Below are 12,908 nucleotides of genomic sequence, written 5' to 3'. Positions count from 1 at the left end.
TCAAAATTGGTCAAATAAGTTGATAAAACAATACTGCAGAATTCCACACGGTCGTGTGGAATTTCCGCACGCCCGTGTGGATTCACGGGGCGTGAGAACCGCATGTCCACGCATCAAAAATCCAAAAATACAACTCAATAATATTTCTAACTTCATTCTAAACATAGCGATAGATACTAAGATCCTCTCAATGCTTCACTCCATTGCACGCGCAACTAGGCCCCAGCGGAGGTTCATCCCTTAGACCATTCACTCCATTATGGCTGCAAAGAACTTGAGGAACGGAGGTAGAATCTATCACGTCAGAGGGGAAAGGGGACGCTCCTGTACCTCTCGACTCACCCTCTCAACCCTCTCCAACCTAGCTTTGTTTAACGCTAGTGGTGTGTCACTCACTCACAAGGTTACCAACAAGAACTCTCAACCCTAGTGTCACTCTAGGGGAAATGTTCATACAATCAAGCATTCAAGGTTGGAACTCACAATAAACATCAATTTATTGAAAGCATAATAAAGAAGTTCAATGAAACGAATACATCCTAGGGTTCATAATCATCTAAGTACCCACTAGGGGTTTAGCTCTCCATGGAGCTTAGTACAATCAAAGAAATCGAATGTAAAAGCAATGAATCCATAAAGAAACCCCCTCGATGATCGTGTCGATGGTCTTGTGGAGAGTCCTCTTTCCCCTTTCCCCTCCAGCATGATAAAGCAAGGTTGGAGAGGGGTTGAGAGGGTGAGTCGAGAGGTACATGAGTGTCCCCTTTCCCCTCTAGCATGATAGATTCTACCTCTATTACTTGAATTCTTTGTGGCTATAATAGAGTGAATATTCTAAGGGATGACCCTCCGCTGGGGCTTAGTTGCGCGTGCAACGGAGTGAAGCGTTGAGGTGATCTTAGTATCCAGGGCTTAATTGTGGTTAGGGACCTTCCACCTGGACAAAAGGGTTAGGTCTATATTTAGGAAGAGATTTATCACTTGGAATCCCTAGAGCTCATTGCAACTCTATTCAAGTGCGAGGTTGAGAGGTTATCTAATCAATCCTCCGGGACACGTATAGAGTTAGGCATAGTTGACCTTAGATTTGGGACTATGTATTTAAGGATTTCCATGACTCACAATTGCATTGATTAGGAAGCATAATAGAGGGTTCTTGCACTTGATACAATTCTCCTAGGCGGAGCATTATCTGAGTACCCCATTTTTATCGATTGCCTTACCTCCTCCTTTACTTGTGCTCTCTTACTTGTTGTTTTTACTTTTGAGAATTGAATCATTGTCACACTTATCATTACTGATTTTTCATATAGCTAAGAAGCGGACTAAGTGTTTTTGTTACCTACTCCTTGTGGATTCGATACCCGCTCATCCGGGATTATTACTTCGACAAACCCGTGCACTTGCAGGATATACGCAAGGGGATCTTGTTAAATGCAACACTGGGAGATAGGGGAGTATTGTTTTGATTGCTTCTCCCACATTTGTTATTGATTGATATACATTATGAGCGAGCTTGCATGTGTACATTGGGGACAATGTCCAACTTAAGTGTGGTAGGGAGTTTCATAGTGCACATATCTCTTTTATATTAGTTTTGATTGATATACATGCTCACATAGCCAATGGTGGTTCACATTAGTTGCAATGATTGTATTCTTGAGTTTAGGAGAATTTTTAACATTGAATATCTTCATGCTCTAGTTTTTGCTTGAATTTGTAGGAATTTTTGCCCAATTTACACTTGTTGCACTACTCACTTTTTAAACTCTTTTGGAAACTCATGTTCGATGTTAAAGGGACTAGTTATTGTTGTTTTTTTTGTTAAAAAAATGGTGAAATGAAAAGAAAGAACCAAAATAGTTTTATTGTTTAGTTGAGCTTGTTGGGTGGAAAGAGCTAGCACCCATGAAGTATGAAGCTACTCTCACAAGTCGGATACTAGTTATGCCCTAATAAGAGAAAGAACTATCTCATAGGATGAGTGAAAGCTACCAGTCCTGTAGAAAGAGCAACCACCTCGAAAGTGTGAAAGCCACCTTAGCGGCTGCTTTGGAAACGTCTACCTTAGAGGATGTGTGAAGCTGCTACCATCTTTGATATTTTGTTACTGTTTGTAGCTAAATAAGTCCCTTGTACTTAGAACTTTGAGGAGTATACTTGGGGTTGTTTTGAGTGAGTTCACACACTTACATGATTTTGGGTTTGTTATTTTTTGATTTGTCGTATATAGTGTTGAAATCTCCCTTGTAGAATGCTCTCTTTGTATACTTTAGTGAACCTAAGGCCAAGCACTTTCAATATTTCCTTCATCTATACTTTAATGTTTTAATTTTTGCTTGAGGACAAGCAAAATCTTAAGTGTGGGGGAGTTTGATGAGTTCCTGTGTGGTAAGAATATGAAGTGTTCTTTCCTAATGATGAGCATTACTTTTCTCGGTTTTTAACGCTAATATGTGTGCATTTATGTTACTTTTATGCATATAGCATTGTGAAGCCGAAGGTTAGAGAAAGAAGCCGATCGTAAATACACTATTTGGAAGAAATCTTGAGAATGCTCAAACGCGAAGACATAAGTCAGGTTCAAAATGCGGGAATGTGTGCCAACCTTCTCATATTCAAGTTAGCACAACGATTTAGAGAGGGCACAAGGGTAGTCACATTCAAGCATTACTAGCTTGTGCATGTATAGCAAGATCTCCACCAACATGTCCATTACTGAAGAAGCAAAGTGACAACGCCCCTTGTGTATGTCCCGTAAGTGCATGGGTTTGTCGAAGTAATAAAATCCCAGATAAGTGGGGTATCGTATCCACAGGGAGTAGTTAATAAAAACACTTAAATTGTTTCTTAACTAAGTGAAAGATAAATAGTGATATATGTGACAAGATGTGAAATAACAAAAGTAAAAGAACAAGAAAAAAAGCACAAGTAAAGGAGAAGGTAAGGCAATCGATATAATTGGGGTACCCGGATATTGTTCCTCCTAGGATAATCATTTCAAGTGCAAGAACCCTCTATTATACTTCCTAATTGATGCAATAATGAGTCGTGGAGATCATTAAATACATGGTCCCAAATCTAAGGTCAACCATGCCTAACTCTATACATGTCCCGGAGGAGATATTAAATAACCTCTCAACATCCCACTCGTTTAGAATTGCAATGAGTTCTAGGGATTCCAAGTTATAAATCCCATTCGTAGATGTATATCTAACCCTTTGGTCCAAGTGGAAGGTCCCTAGCCACAATTAAGCCCTAGGTACTAAAATCACTTCAACGCTTTACTCTATTGTACCCGCAACTAAGCCCCAGCGGAGGTCATCCTTTAGCCCATTCACTCTACTATGACCACAAAGAACTTGAGAAAATAGAGGTAGAATAAATCACACCGGAGGGGAAAGGGGATGCTCCGCTACCTATCGACTCACCCTCTCAACCCTCTCCAATCTAGCTTTGTCTAACTCTCGTGGTGTGTCACTCACTCACAAGGGTTACCAACAAGAACCCTCAACTCTAGTGTCACTCTAAGGGAGTTTTCATACAATCAAGCATTAAAGATTGGAACTCAAATAAAACATCAATTAATTGAAAGCATAATAAAGAGGTTCAGTGAAACGAATACATCCTAGGGTTCACAAATACCCAAGTACCCACTAGGGGGTTTAGCTCCCTATGGAACTAATTACAATCAATAAAATCAAATGTAAAAGCAAAAAATCCATAGAAAACCCCCTCGATAGTTGTGATAATGGTCTTTTGGAGACACCTCTACTCATCCAACAGTCCCTTTGTCCAGCCTATGATACACCTCGCCAGATCGGTGTCGACGAAAGCTCTCCCACTAACCATCTTCCAAACAGAATGCGATGTTAGAGCCATAGAACCACTCCAAATCCCTAGCCAATACCTCACCAAGTCCTAGCCACAGTCCTCTCTCAAGTTGGGGAAAGGATGGATAAAAGAATTCTGAAATTGGGGCTGAAATGAGACTTAAATAGGGTTGGAATCAGGAATCCACTCGCCCATATGGGCTCCCTTGTGGATTTTTTGTATGAGCGTGTGACATACTTAGGCATTTGGTCCAATGCCTTAGCAAAAGTAATATTGATGTGGAGTTGCTTGAACAAACTTAGGAACTTCTTGTATTGTTCATCCCCTTGGTCATTCTTCAATCTAGAGGGATAAGGGATCCTTGGCTTGAAAGGTGGAGGTGCCACCTCCTTCTCTTTGCTTGTTCCCACTTCAACCTCTATAACCTCCAGTGTGTGTTCATTTAACTTCTCACTCGGAAGCCTACCGTCGACCTCACTACCACTTCTCAAAGTGATCGCCTTCACATGCTCTCTAAGGTTGGTCTTGGTATTGCTCAGCAAACTTCCATGTGGCCTTTCCTATAAGGACTTCGTAATCTGCCCCACTTGATTTTCAAGATTATGCAAGGGCGTGCTATGGTTGAGAAGTGTAGCCTTAACTGATTCAAACCTTGTATTTAACAATTGCACAAACCTAGTTAAGGTCTTTTCCAAATCGGTCATTCGGGTCTCCAAACCTGAAACTTTGTTTCCACATTTGGGCCTTATTATTGGAAACCGGGTGGCCCCATGGCCTTTTGTGGACCTTGGTTGCTCCATGAGAAATTGGGATGATTCTTCCAACCTGTATTGTAGGTGTTGTTGTATGGGTTCCCTTGAGTTCTCATTTTATTACCTACAAAATCGTCGTTCCCAACCGAAGATGCATCACCAATAGATATTGGGCAATCGGAGGGAGCATGTCCTCCACCACACCCAGTGCAAGTAATCATGACCGCTACTCTGTTCGAAGTTAGAAATCTAACTTCTTACTCAGTGATTCCACTTGAGCCGCCAGTGAAGTCATTGTATCTATCTCATGGATACCGGCCATCTTTTTCTTCTCCCTGGCATTCTATTGGTAGATGTTTAACCCCATTTCTTCAATTAATTGAAGAGCCTCACCGGGGATCTTTCTACCTAAGGTACCTCCTGCTGCCACATCCAAGAGTTGCCTTGTACTCGGATTCAGACCATTGTAAAAGGTCTGAACAATCATCCACTCTGGGAATCCGTGTTGCGGGCATTTTCTTAGGAGCTCCTTGACCCTTTCCCACATCTCAAAGAGAGACTCCAATTCCAATTGTTCAAAGGATGAGATCTCATTTCTAAGCTTTGCAGATTTTTCGGGAGGGAAATAACGGCCAAGAAAAGCTTCTACCATCTCCTCCCACGTGGTAATTGATGCTCTAGATAATGAGTGTAGCCACTGCTTCGCTCTTCCTTTCAAGGAAAATGGGAAGGCCCTCAACTTGATGGCATCATCCTTTATCCCATTTATCTTCAGCATATCACACACTCCGAGAAAGTTCTCTATATGATTGTTTGGATCCTCATCGGCCAAACCATTAAACTGCACGGATTGCTGCAACATATGGATGAATGCCATCTTTAGTTCAAAGTTCTGAGCTATAATCGAGGCACGCACAATGGTCGATTGTGTCCCCAATACTGAAGGTCTAGCATAATTGGATAATGTCCGCTACTGCTGATTCTGTTATGCCATGTTTTCAGATTCTTCTACTTCCAAATCATCTAGATTGGAGTATTCTTGCACAGGTTCTTTCCCTTTTATTCTAAGTGTACGTTCAAGCTCGGGATCTCCTTCAATCAGTATGGAGGGATTCCCTTGGGTCATAACCTGGAGCTGCACCAAAAGAAATAAAACCAAAATTAGAACGATGATAGAATAAAAAAATATGAAATAGAATGAATAAATAAATAGCTAAGAAAAACAAAGTGCAAAGTATCTCTAAACGCCTACACCCCAGCAACGGCGCCAAAAACTTGATACGTGTGAATATGCGTGTACACCACAAGTGCACAGTTGTTGAAGTAATAATCCCAGATGAGTGGTTATCGTATCCACAGAGAGTAGGGAATAAAGACACTTAAATTGTTTCTTAACTAATATGGAAGATGAATAGTGATATGTGTGACAAGATTCAATTCTCAAGAGTAAAAGCAACAAGAAAGAGAGCACAAGTAAAGGAGAAGGTAAGGCAATCGATAAATATGGGGTACCCAGGTATTGTTCTGCCTAGGACAATCATTTTAAGTGCAAGAAACCTCTATTATGCTTCCTAATTAATGCAATAGTGAGTCGTGGAAATCCTTAATTTCATACTCCCAAATCTAAGGTCAACCATGCCTAACTCTATACTTGTCCCAGAGGAGAAATCGAATAATCTCAACACCTCACACTCGTATAGAATTGCAATGAGCTTTAGGGACTCCAAATGATAAATCCTATTTCTATGTATAGACCTAACCCTTTGGTCCAGGTGAAAGATCGCTAGCCACAATTAAACCCTAGATGCTAAAATCACTTCAACACTTCACTCCGTTGCACTCACAACTAAGCCCCAGCGGAAGGTCATCCCTTAGCCCATTAACTCTACTATAACCGCAAAGAACTCTTGGCACGTGGAAGTAGGATAGATCATACCGGAGGGGAAAGGGGACGCTCCACTATCTCTCGACTCACCCTCTCAACCCTCTCCAATCTAGCTTTGTCTAACTCTCATGATGTGACACTCACTCACAAGAGTTACCAAGAAGAACTCTCAACCCTAGTGTCACTCTAGGGGAGTATTCATACAATCAAGCATACAAGATTGGAACTCACAATAAACATCAATTAATTGAAAGCATAATAAAGAGATTCAATGAAACGAATACATCCTATGGTTCACAAATACCCAAGTACCCACTAGGGGTTTAGCTCTCCGTGGAGCTAGATACAATCAATGAAATTGAATGTAAAAACAAAGCATCCATAGAAAACGCCCTCGTTAGTCACGGTGATGGTCTTGTGGAGAGTCCTCTACTCGTCGTAAGGGTCCCTTTGTCCAGCCTAGGATACACCTCACCGGATTATTGCTGATGAAAGCTCTCCCACTAACTGTCTTCCAAATGCCGCATGATGCTGTAGCCGTAGAACCTCTCCAAAGCCCTAGCCAATACCTCTCAAAACCCGCCGCAGCCGTCTCTCAAGTTGGGGAAAAGATGGAGAAAAGAATGCTAAAATCGGGGCTGAAATCGGCTTTTAAAGGGCTGGAATCGGGAATCCACACTACCCTTGTGCCCCTCTAAATGGTTATACTAACTTGAATACGAGGAGGTTGGCACACATTCCCGCATCTCGAACCCGACCTGTGTCTTTGCATTTTAACCTTAGCAAGATTTCCTCCAAATTAATGCATTTACAACCCAAATTGGCTTCTTTCTTTCATATTCGGCCTCACAACCCTACCTGCGTAAAAGTAACATAACTACACACATATTAGCGTTAAAACCAGAGAAAAGTAATGCTCAACACAAGGAAAGAACACTTCGTATTCTTATCCCACAAGCACTTATTAGCCCTCTATGGGGCAAGTTACAAAACAATAGAGTGAATAACAATATAAACTATAGATAAAACCCCTCTTGAATTCATGATGATGGCCATGATGGATAGCTCAATGTCTTGAAGAATCCTTCTCTGAAGCTAGGTTGCCGAAGGCCCCCTCGATGATATGACAGAAAATATCAATCAAAGTTAGTGAAGAACGGCCCCCAATATCACCAAAGACCTTCTCTAGAACCCTAGCCACCTTGCCCTCTAAGTGCTAGCAAAAAGCCTCCAAAGAATAGGGCAAATGGCCTATTTATAGTCAGGAAACGCGGCTGTCATGTGCTCTCACGCGCCCGTGTCGATTTCTCATGTACCAGCATGACCTGCATGAATTTCCACACGGTCGCGTGGAATTTCCACGCGGTCTCTTGAACAGTAATTCTGATACAATACTACTATAATAAAATGCTACAATATTTTGCTACAGTATTTAGCTATGGTACTCTTCACAACCGCGGTCCAAACACTCTTCTATTGAGGCCACATGGCCGGGCACACGTCCATGTGGTAGGCTATAAGACTTTTATTCATCGACGCATCCTTGAAAGGTCTTGCAATCTTCACAAAGAGAAGAAACATGAAGATGTGACTGCCTTTATACCATTCCAACTAGTAAATTGGCTTGAATCTCCTTGAGGTTGGCACATGCCCATATGTATTTGAGCACAACTTGTGTCTTCACATTTTTTTTCAATCCAATACTTCATGAAAAAGCGATAAAATCTGAGAAAATTAATGCTCAATGTAAAAAAAATACTTTGTATTACTTATACACAAGCACTTATCAAACTCCCCCACACTTAAGCTTTTGCTTATCCTCAAGCAAAAATAAAAACATTAAAGCCTCTAAGAAGGAAGATTGAAAGTGCTTAGCCTTAGGTTCACCAAAAGCATGCAAAGGAAGCATTATACAAGTAAGGAGAAATTTCAACACCGAATAAGAAAAATACATAGTCTAGCTAAAAACTTGAATAAAAAAGGACAACAACCCGATATCGTGTAAGTGTGCGTAAACTTACTCAAGTCAACCCAACGTATACTCCTCAAAGCTCTAATTAAGAGTTATTTATTTATGTTCAAAAAGAAAAGACAAGGCAGTAGCTCCACACATCCTCTATGGTAGCCCTTTTATAAGTGGCCGCTAAGGTGGCTTTCAAAATTTCAAGGTGGTAGCTTTTTCTACCAGGGTAGTAGCTTTCACTCATCCCATAAGATATCTCTTTCTCTCATTAGGGCATAACTAGTATCCGACTTATGAGAGTAGCTTCATAATTCATAGGTGGTAGCTCTTTTCACACCCAATGCACAACAAAACAAACAACTATTTTTTTCAAAGAAATTAAAATAGAAAACAAACTAAAAGCAATACCTTTTAACGTCGAACTTGAGTTTCCACAAGGCTTAATGAGTGAATAGTGCAACAAGTGTCAATCGGGCAAAAATTCCTAAAAATTCAAGTAAAACTAGAGCATGAGAATATTGAATATTAAAAATTCTCCTAAACTTAAGAATACGACCATTGCAATTAAGGTGAACCGCCACTAGCTACATTAGCATGAATAATGAAGCATAAGTATAGAACATGTGTAATGTGAACTCCCCTCCCCCCCAACCCACACACACACACACACACACTCTTATGATTAACATTACCCTCAATGTATGCATGCAAGCACAATAAATAAGTATAACAATCAAAACCATGTGTGGAGATGTGCAATTGAAATAGTACTCCCTTGAACTCTTAATGGTACATTTGATGGAGCTATATCCATTGAGAGTTAAGTTCCAATGGGTCGTGGAGCACACACGGCCATGTGAATATCACATCGACCATGCTAATGACTATTCCTCAAATTCCATACTCACAAGACCATCTGCACGTATACACAAGGGGTTTCAATGAAGCTCAACAAAAACAAATTAAACTCGAGTCTATAAAGATATGAAAATAAAATATAACATTAAACAACTGAAAAGCAATAATATAAACTTTGAAGGAAGATCCATTCTAAGTAATACAAGTCCAAAATAAATGCAGAAATAAAATATGAAAAACATAAAAACAAGTAAAGTAAAGACGCCTCAAACGTCGATGTCGACTGTTGCTTTTGGTGGTGATGGCGGTGCTGGTGATGCTGGAGGATTGGATGGAGCTCTGGGTCTCATGACAAAAGGAGAAGTCGGACCTCGCTTGAGAATCTGCTGTAAGATATCGAGACACGTCATCACCTATATGTAGTTCGCAGCCTATGTCACGCCCCGTCCCGCGAGTCCCACACATGACATACCGCCACGACAACCCAGGGGAGGTCAAACACCTACCTCAACCCTAGATCAACTTAAGGCTAACCTGTTCCCTGTACAAAACCACTATAACAATTAGAAATAGTTTAATAGTACACCATACACAATTATTCCTACACATGCTCATCCATTTAATACAAGATATGAGTCATAGATAATCATGACATGGAGTTCATAATGACAATAATAATAATAACAACTCGAAGTAGAAGGTATTCTTCTCATACACATTATGATCTAACTGTTATAACGAAATATCTCAATAGTATGATCTGACTATCATAACAAAGTATCTCAATTAAAGAAAGATGTAATAGGGTTCGACAACACATAGTTGATCCTTGATTTTACATGCCAAGGAATAAGCAACATACACAACTCAAAATGTTAAGAGAGACACAACTCTTGCGAAGCACTTCACGTCTCCACCCTTACACTATGCCATCACCTGGGAGGAAGATAGAGGGGGTGAGTAACTTGGTTACTCAGTAAGGGGTTGAACATGGGATTATAGCTCAAGCATGATCAATTGAAAGTAAGATGCTGTAAACTTGTTTCTGTTCTGAATAAGAACAAAAATAATCTAAAGAACAAATATAACATTAGATTATAGGCTTTCTGAATCAAATGCAAAATGAAATCCCTTGGAAATTATCGAGAAATCCATACAATTATGGAATCCAGTTTCACACATTCTTTTCAATAGCTTCAAATGTCAAAAGGCTTAGAGATAAATAAATCAACAAATCAGTAGTATCTAAATTAGCCTTGAAAACCCTCCATCACTAACTGATAAGTGCTTTGTGTGTTTATAATACAAAGTATTCTTTTTCTTATGATGAGCATTAATTTTCTCAGATTTTATCGCTAATGCATGTGTATTTGTGTTCTTTTGTGCATATGGGGTTGTGGAGACAAATATAGAAGAAAGAAGACAAAGTAGATTGCGAGTGCACTTAGTTGATGAAATCTTAGAGTGAACAAACTTGAAGACTCAAATTGTGCTCAATTACATGTGAGTGTGTGCCAACCTCTGTGGTGTTCAAGGAAATATGCAAATTAGAGAGGCACAAAGGTAGTCACACTCATGTGTTCCGACTTGTACAAAACTAGGAACATTATCGTCAAATGTGCTTTTATTTGAAGATTCAAAGCAATCTACAACATAGACATGTGCCCGTTTATGTTGTTTCAATGAAAAGTTTGGATTCGGGAGTATTTTGGCAGAGTATTGTAGGGGAGTACTGTAGAAACTTATTGTAGCAGTTACTGTTCACAGGGCGCAGAAAATTATTTCCTGGAGATTCACATGGGCATGTGGAAATTCCACACGACTATGTGGATGCTCGATTCCAGCCCTATTTAAGTCATGATTTCAGCCCAATTTTAGAATCCTCTTTTCCCATATTTTGTCTATCTTTTCTCCACCTTTGGAGGCGCTCGCGGCTAGGGTTTGGAGAGGCTTTGGCTATGTTTTTGGAGGGGTTTACGGCCTTTGACATTGTGTTTCCTTCGGAAAAGAGTTATTGGGGGAGCTTTCATCAGCACCGATCCAGCGAGATGTGCCCTAGGCTTGACGAGGGGACCTTTGGAGAAGACACGGCCACTCCACAAGACTATCGAGACGAATACCAAGGGGGTTTTATTTATGGATTGCATATTTTTATTTTCAATTTCATTATTGATTATATTTTGCGCCACGGAGAGCTAAACCCCTAGGGGGGTACTTGGACTTGTAAACCCTAGGATGATGTTGTTTTTCTTTGACCTATTATTTTGCTTCCTTTAATTGATTTTTTAATTGAGTTCCAATGTTGAATGCTTATTGAGTTGATATTTCCTTAGAGTAACACTAGGGTTGAGAATACATTTTGGTAATTCTTGTCGATGAGTTACACACTGTGCGGGTTAGACCATACTAGATTGGAGAAGGTTGAGAGGGTGAGTCGAGAGGTAGCAAAGCGCCCCTTTCCCCTCCACCGTGATTTATCCTACCTTCACATTCCAAGAGTTCTTTGTGGTTACAATAGAGTGAAGTGCTATGAGACAAAATCTACTGCAGCTTAGTTGTGCAAGCAACAGAGTGAAGCGTTGAAATAATCCTTAGTATCTGGGGCTTAGTTGTGACTAGGGTTCTTTCACCTAGACCAAAGGGTTAGATCTATATTAAGGAATAGGGTTTATAACTTGGATTCCCTAGAGCCTAAAGCAACATAGCACACTGTGAGGTGTCGAGAGTGAGAGATTTCTCCACCGGGGCATAGTGTAGGTTTAGTCATGATTGACCTTAAATTTTGGGACCGTGTGTTTAAGGATCTCCATAACTCATTAAGCATTAGTTAGGGAACATAATGATTGGTCTTTCACTTGAAACAATAGTCCTAGGGTGAGCAATGTCCGAGTGCCCCATTTATCGTCGATTGCCTCTCCTATCTTTTATTTGTGCCTCCTTCTTCTTTTCTTATTTCTATTTGCATTGATTCTTATTCACATCATTATCGATTCATATTCATTCTAGTTAAATAGCAATCTTTGTGTTTCTAATCACTATTCCCTGTGGATTCTACTACCCACTCACCGGGGTATTATTACTTCGGCAAACCCGTGCACTTGTGGTACATATGAAAAAAGGCATTTGTCGCTAACCGTGGCCTCGGTTAGGTCTGGAGCCACCAAGATGCATGTATCTTGGCATTGGTCATTGGGATGTCCGTGTGGTGACTCTGAATAACCCAACTATATCCAAGTCTGGGCTCTACGCTCTCACCTAAAATGGCATAACCTGTTTGATGGTTTTCCACACCACCACTAAACAGGCCGGCCCATGGAAACCATCCACTTCTTATAGCAGTAAGTGCTAGAGCTCGGCTCCCATGTCAACATCAAAACACTTAAATAACAATCCAGCCCGTAGGCTTAATATGTACATCAACATGATAACATGATTCCCATTTAAGTGATCACAAGTGTTCACAATTCCAAATCTCACTCCAAGAGTGAATAGCTTGGTTATAACATTTTCCTTGAAATCCTTTCATCAAGAGCATCATACAAAAGTATCTTTGGAAAATGTACTTCAAGGATTTCATCATCACAATCTATATTCAACTTAGTTTTCACATGCCTTT

General features: G+C 40.3%; 1 non-coding gene across 1 annotated transcript; it reads left to right on the top strand.

Moving 5' to 3' along the window:
- Nucleotides 1-5,083: 5,083 nt before the first annotated feature.
- LOC120256161 lies at nt 5,084-5,190 on the top strand. The gene has a single exon (XR_005535200.1). It is a non-coding gene; the product is annotated as a small nucleolar RNA R71 (small nucleolar RNA).
- The last annotated feature ends 7,718 nt before the right edge of the window (nt 5,191-12,908 follow it).

This window comes from Dioscorea cayenensis, unplaced genomic scaffold, assembly GCF_009730915.1.
Source record: "Dioscorea cayenensis subsp. rotundata cultivar TDr96_F1 unplaced genomic scaffold, TDr96_F1_v2_PseudoChromosome.rev07_lg8_w22 25.fasta BLBR01001310.1, whole genome shotgun sequence".
In the NCBI taxonomy this organism is placed as follows: Eukaryota; Viridiplantae; Streptophyta; class Magnoliopsida; order Dioscoreales; family Dioscoreaceae; genus Dioscorea; species Dioscorea cayenensis.
The sequence above is the reverse complement of the archived record's forward strand: the minus strand, read 5'-3'. Positions and strand labels throughout refer to the sequence as shown.